The following is a 5,000-nucleotide window of genomic DNA, read 5'->3' as shown; positions in this document are numbered from 1 at the left end:
AAGTTGACAACCATAGGCTACTTATCCATATACAGATTTAGCAATTGACAATGCAAGGTAGTCTCTCTCTCTCTCTCTCTCTCTCTCTCTCTCGTGTCAAAATGAAAACAGCTTCCAGCCCCTTTCATGAAGGACTACTTGTGCATATTGCAAGATGTCAGTTTCTAAGTGAATGAGCAAAAGAGCATACAGCACCTGGTATTTCCAGGCGGTCTCCCATCCAAGTACTAACCAGGCCCGACCCTGCTTAGCTTCCGAGATCAGACGAGATCGGGCGTTGCCAGGCTGGTATGGCCGTACGAAATAAGTTGACAACCATAGGCTACTTATCCATATACAGATTTAGCAATTGACAATGCAAGGTAGTCTCTCTCTCTCTCTCTCTCTCTCTCTCTCGTGTCAAAATGAAAACAGCTTCCAGCCCCTTTCATGAAGGACTTCTTGTGCATATTGCAAGATGTCAGTTTCTAAGTGAATGAGCAAAAGAGCATACAGCACCTGGTATTCCCAGGCGGTCTCCCATCCAAGTACTAACCAGGCCCGACCCTGCTTAGCTTCCGAGATCAGACGAGATCGGGCGTGGCCAGGCTGGTATGGCCGTACGAAATAAGTTGACAACCATAGGCTACTTATCCATATACAGATTTAGCAATTGACAATGCAAGGTGGTCTCTCTCTCTCTCTCTCGTGTCAAAATGAAAACAGCTTCCAGCCCCTTTCATGAAGGACTACTTGTGCATATTGCAAGATGTCAGTTTCTAAGTGAATGAGCAAAAGAGCATACAGCACCTGGTATTCCCAGGCGGTCTCCCATCCAAGTACTAACCAGGCCCGACCCTGCTTAGCTTCCGAGATCAGACGAGATCGGGCGTTGCCAGGCTGGTATGGCCGTACAAAATAAGTTGACAACCATAGGCTACTTATCCATATACAGATTTAGCAATTGACAATGCAAGGTAGTCTCTCTCTCTCTCTCTCTCTCTCTCTCTCTCTCTCGTGTCAAAATGAAAACAGCTTCCAGCCCCTTTCATGAAGGACTACTTGTGCATATTGCAAGATTTCAGTTTCTAAGTGAATGAGCAAAAGAGCATACAGCACCTGGTATTCCCAGGCGGTCTCCCATCCAAGTACTAACCAGGCCCGACCCTGCTTAGCTTCCGAGATCAGACGAGATCGGGCGTGGCCAGGCTGGTATGGCCGTACGAAATAAGTTGACAACCATAGGCTACTTATCCATATACAGATTTAGCAATTGACAATGCAAGGTAGTCTCTCTCTCTCTCTCTCTCTCTCGTGTCAAAATGAAAACAGCTTCCAGCCCCTTTCATGAAGGACTACTTGTGCATATTGCAAGATTTCAGTTTCTAAGTGAATGAGCAAAAGAGCATACAGCACCTGGTATTCCCAGGCGGTCTCCCATCCAAGTACTAACCAGGCCCGACCCTGCTTAGCTTCCGAGATCAGACGAGATCGGGCGTTGCCAGGCTGGTATGGCCGTACCAAATAAGTTGACAACCAAAGGCTACTTATCCATATACAGATTTAGCAATTGACAATGCAAGGTAGTCTCTCTCTCTCTCTCTCTCTCTCTCTCTCGTGTCAAAATGAAAACAGCTTCCAGCCCCTTTCATGAAGGACTACTTGTGCATATTGCAAGATGTCAGTTTCTAAGTGAATGAGCAAAAGAGCATACAGCACCTGGTATTCCCAGGCGGTCTCCCATCCAAGTACTAACCAGGCCCGACCCTGCTTAGCTTCCGAGATCAGACGAGATCGGGCGTTGCCAGGCTGGTATGGCCGTACAAAATAAGTTGACAACCATAGGCTACTTATCCATATAGAGATTTAGCAATTGACAATGCAAGGTAGTCTCTCTCTCTCTCTCTCTCTCTCGTGTCAAAATGAAAACAGCTTCCAGCCCCTTTCATGAAGGACTACTTGTGCATATTGCAAGATGTCAGTTTCTAAGTGAATGAGCAAAAGAGCATACAGCACCTGGTATTCCCAGGCGGTCTCCCATCCAAGTACTAACCAGGCCCGACCCTGCTTAGCTTCCGGGATCAGACGAGATCGGGCGTTGCCAGGCTGGTATGGCCGTACGAAATAAGTTGACAACCATAGGCTACTTATCCATATACAGATTTAGCAATTGACAATGCAAGGTAGTCTCTCTCTCTCTCTCTCTCTCTCTCTCTCTCTCTCTCTCTCTCTCTCGTGTCAAAATGAAAACAGCTTCCAGCCCCTTTCATGAAGGACTACTTGTGCATATTGCAAGATGTCAGTTTCTAAGTGAATGAGCAAAAGAGCATACAGCACCTGGTATTCCCAGGCGGTCTCCCATCCAAGTACTAACCAGGCCCGACCCTGCTTAGCTTCCGAGATCAGACGAGATCGGGCGTTGCCAGGCTGGTATGGCCGTACGAAATAAGTTGACAACCATAGGCTACTTATCCATATACAGATTTAGCAATTGACAATGCAAGGTGGTCTCTCTCTCTCTCTCTCGTGTCAAAATGAAAACAGCTTCCAGCCCCTTTCATGAAGGACTACTTGTGCATATTGCAAGATGTCAGTTTCTAAGTGAATGAGCAAAAGAGCATACAGCACCTGGTATTCCCAGGCGGTCTCCCATCCAAGTACTAACCAGGCCCGACCCTGCTTAGCTTCCGAGATCAGACGAGATCGGGCGTTGCCAGGCTGGTATGGCCGTACGAAATAAGTTGACAACCATAGGCTACTTATCCATATACAGATTTAGCAATTGACAATGCAAGGTGGTCTCTCTCTCTCTCTCTCTCTCGTGTCAAAATGAAAACAGCTTCCAGCCCCTTTCATGAAGGACTACTTGTGCATATTGCAAGATTTCAGTTTCTAAGTGAATGAGCAAAAGAGCATACAGCACCTGGTATTCCCAGGCGGTCTCCCATCCAAGTACTAACCAGGCCCGACCCTGCTTAGCTTCCGAGATCAGACGAGATCGGGCGTTGCCAGGCTGGTATGGCCGTACGAAATAAGTTGACAACCATAGGCTACTTATCCATATACAGATTTAGCAATTGACAATGCAAGGTGGTCTCTCTCTCTCTCTCTCGTGTCAAAATGAAAACAGCTTCCAGCCCCTTTCATGAAGGACTACTTGTGCATATTGCAAGATTTCAGTTTCTAAGTGAATGAGCAAAAGAGCATACAGCACCTGGTATTGCCAGGCGGTCTCCCATCCAAGTACTAACCAGGCCCGACCCTGCTTAGCTTCCAAGATCAGACGAGATCGGGCGTTGCCAGGCTGGTATGGCCGTACAAAATAAGTTGACAACCATAGGCTACTTATCCATATACAGATTTAGCAATTGACAATGCAAGGTAGTCTCTCTCTCTCTCTCTCTCTCGTGTCAAAATGAAAACAGCTTCCAGCCCCTTTCATGAAGGACTACTTGTGCATATTGCAAGATGTCAGTTTCTAAGTGAATGAGCAAAAGAGCATACAGCACCTGGTATTCCCAGGCGGTCTCCCATCCAATTACTAACCAGGCCCGACCCTGCTAAGCTTCCGAGATCAGACGAGATCTGGGGTTGCCAGGCTGGTATGGCCGTACGAAATAAGTTGACAACCATAGGCTACTTATCCATATACAGATTTAGCAATTGACAATGCAAGGTAGTCTCTCTCTCTCTCTCTCTCTCTCTCTCGTGTCAAAATGAAAACAGCTTCCAGCCCCTTTCATGAAGGACTACTTGTGCATATTGCAAGATGTCAGTTTCTAAGTGAATGAGCAAAAGAGCATACAGCACCTGGTATTCCCAGGCGGTCTCCCATCCAAGTACTAACCAGGCCCGACCCTGCTTAGCTTCCGAGATCAGACGAGATCGGGCGTTGCCAGGCTGGTATGGCCGTACGAAATAAGTTGACAACCATAGGCTACTTATCCATATACAGATTTAGCAATTGACAATGCAAGGTGGTCTCTCTCTCTCTCTCTCTCTCGTGTCAAAATGAAAACAGCTTCCAGCCCCTTTCATGAAGGACTACTTGTGCATATTGCAAGATGTCAGTTTCTAAGTGAATGAGCAAAAGAGCATACAGCACCTGGTATTCCCAGGCGGTCTCCCATCCAAGTACTAACCAGGCCCGACCCTGCTTAGCTTCCGAGATCAGACGAGATCGGGCGTTGCCAGGCTGGTATGGCCGTACGAAATAAGTTGACAACCATAGGCTACTTATCCATATACAGATTTAGCAATTGACAATGCAAGGTGGTCTCTCTCTCTCTCTCTCGTGTCAAAATGAAAACAGCTTCCAGCCCCTTTCATGAAGGACTACTTGTGCATATTGCAAGATTTCAGTTTCTAAGTGAATGAGCAAAAGAGCATACAGCACCTGGTATTCCCAGGCGGTCTCCCATCCAAGTACTAACCAGGCCCGACCCTGCTTAGCTTCCGAGATCAGACGAAATCGGGCGTTGCCAAGCTGGTATGGCCATACGAAATAAGTTGACAACCATAGGCTACTTATCCATATACAGATTTAGCAATTGACAATGCAAGGTAGTCTCTCTCTCTCTCTCTCTCTCTCTCTCTCTCGTGTCAAAATGAAAACAGCTTCCAGCCCCTTTCATGAAGGACTACTTGTGCATATTGCAAGATGTCAGTTTCTAAGTGAATGAGCAAAAGAGCATACAGCACCTGGTATTCCCAGGCGGTCTCCCATCCAAGTACTAACAAGGACCGACCCTGCTTAGCTTCCGAGATCAGGCGTTGCCAGGCTGGTATGGCCGTACGAAATAAGTTGACAACCATAGGCTACTTATCCATATACAGATTTAGCAATTGACAATGCAAGGTAGTCTCTCTCTCTCTCTCTCTCTCTCTCTCTCTCGTGTCAAAATGAAAACAGCTTCCAGCCCCTTTCATGAAGGACTACTTGTGCATATTGCAAGATGTCAGTTTCTAAGTGAATGAGCAAAAGAGCATACAGCACCTGGTATTCCCAGGCGGTCTCCCAT

General features: G+C 46.8%; 13 non-coding genes and 4 pseudogenes across 13 annotated transcripts in view; all 17 read right to left on the bottom strand.

Moving 5' to 3' along the window:
• Window positions 1-183: 183 nt before the first annotated feature.
• On the bottom strand, window positions 184-302 carry LOC146240064 (5S ribosomal RNA). Its single transcript, XR_014734744.1, has one exon. It is a non-coding gene; the product is annotated as a 5S ribosomal RNA (ribosomal RNA).
• Window positions 303-486: 184 nt separating this feature from the next.
• LOC146240063 (5S ribosomal RNA) lies at window positions 487-605 on the bottom strand. The gene has a single exon (XR_014739379.1). It is a non-coding gene; the product is annotated as a 5S ribosomal RNA (ribosomal RNA).
• Window positions 606-777: 172 nt separating this feature from the next.
• On the bottom strand, window positions 778-896 carry LOC146240062 (5S ribosomal RNA). The gene has a single exon (XR_014739622.1). It is a non-coding gene; the product is annotated as a 5S ribosomal RNA (ribosomal RNA).
• A 190-nt stretch (window positions 897-1,086) lies between these two features.
• LOC146240061 (5S ribosomal RNA) lies at window positions 1,087-1,205 on the bottom strand. Its single transcript, XR_014739378.1, has one exon. It is a non-coding gene; the product is annotated as a 5S ribosomal RNA (ribosomal RNA).
• A 178-nt stretch (window positions 1,206-1,383) lies between these two features.
• Window positions 1,384-1,502, bottom strand: LOC146240060 (5S ribosomal RNA). The gene has a single exon (XR_014734842.1). It is a non-coding gene; the product is annotated as a 5S ribosomal RNA (ribosomal RNA).
• A 184-nt stretch (window positions 1,503-1,686) lies between these two features.
• On the bottom strand, window positions 1,687-1,805 carry LOC146240059 (5S ribosomal RNA). Its single transcript, XR_014739621.1, has one exon. It is a non-coding gene; the product is annotated as a 5S ribosomal RNA (ribosomal RNA).
• A 178-nt stretch (window positions 1,806-1,983) lies between these two features.
• Window positions 1,984-2,102, bottom strand: LOC146240058 (5S ribosomal RNA). The gene has a single exon (XR_014735113.1). It is a non-coding gene; the product is annotated as a 5S ribosomal RNA (ribosomal RNA).
• A 202-nt stretch (window positions 2,103-2,304) lies between these two features.
• On the bottom strand, window positions 2,305-2,423 carry LOC146240057 (5S ribosomal RNA). Its single transcript, XR_014735990.1, has one exon. It is a non-coding gene; the product is annotated as a 5S ribosomal RNA (ribosomal RNA).
• Window positions 2,424-2,595: 172 nt separating this feature from the next.
• On the bottom strand, window positions 2,596-2,714 carry LOC146240056 (5S ribosomal RNA). The gene has a single exon (XR_014735989.1). It is a non-coding gene; the product is annotated as a 5S ribosomal RNA (ribosomal RNA).
• Window positions 2,715-2,890: 176 nt separating this feature from the next.
• LOC146240055 (5S ribosomal RNA) lies at window positions 2,891-3,009 on the bottom strand. The gene has a single exon (XR_014735988.1). It is a non-coding gene; the product is annotated as a 5S ribosomal RNA (ribosomal RNA).
• Window positions 3,010-3,181: 172 nt separating this feature from the next.
• LOC146240054 (5S ribosomal RNA) lies at window positions 3,182-3,300 on the bottom strand (annotated as a pseudogene).
• A 176-nt stretch (window positions 3,301-3,476) lies between these two features.
• LOC146240053 (5S ribosomal RNA) lies at window positions 3,477-3,595 on the bottom strand (annotated as a pseudogene).
• Window positions 3,596-3,777: 182 nt separating this feature from the next.
• Window positions 3,778-3,896, bottom strand: LOC146240052 (5S ribosomal RNA). Its single transcript, XR_014735987.1, has one exon. It is a non-coding gene; the product is annotated as a 5S ribosomal RNA (ribosomal RNA).
• Window positions 3,897-4,072: 176 nt separating this feature from the next.
• On the bottom strand, window positions 4,073-4,191 carry LOC146240051 (5S ribosomal RNA). The gene has a single exon (XR_014735986.1). It is a non-coding gene; the product is annotated as a 5S ribosomal RNA (ribosomal RNA).
• A 172-nt stretch (window positions 4,192-4,363) lies between these two features.
• Window positions 4,364-4,482, bottom strand: LOC146240050 (5S ribosomal RNA; annotated as a pseudogene).
• Window positions 4,483-4,668: 186 nt separating this feature from the next.
• On the bottom strand, window positions 4,669-4,777 carry LOC146240049 (5S ribosomal RNA; annotated as a pseudogene).
• Window positions 4,778-4,963: 186 nt separating this feature from the next.
• The window catches only part of LOC146240048 (5S ribosomal RNA), a 119-nt gene continuing 82 nt past the window's right edge, over window positions 4,964-5,000 (bottom strand). The window contains exon 1 of the ribosomal RNA XR_014735985.1: window positions 4,964-5,000. This exon is cut by the window's right edge and continues 82 nt beyond it. This is a non-coding gene — a ribosomal RNA (5S ribosomal RNA).

This window comes from Hypomesus nipponensis, chromosome 20 (genome assembly GCF_054491055.1).
Source record: "Hypomesus nipponensis isolate SF chromosome 20, ASM5449105v1, whole genome shotgun sequence".
Classification (NCBI taxonomy): domain Eukaryota; kingdom Metazoa; phylum Chordata; class Actinopteri; order Osmeriformes; family Osmeridae; genus Hypomesus; species Hypomesus nipponensis.
The sequence above is the reverse complement of the archived record's forward strand: the minus strand, read 5'-3'. Positions and strand labels throughout refer to the sequence as shown.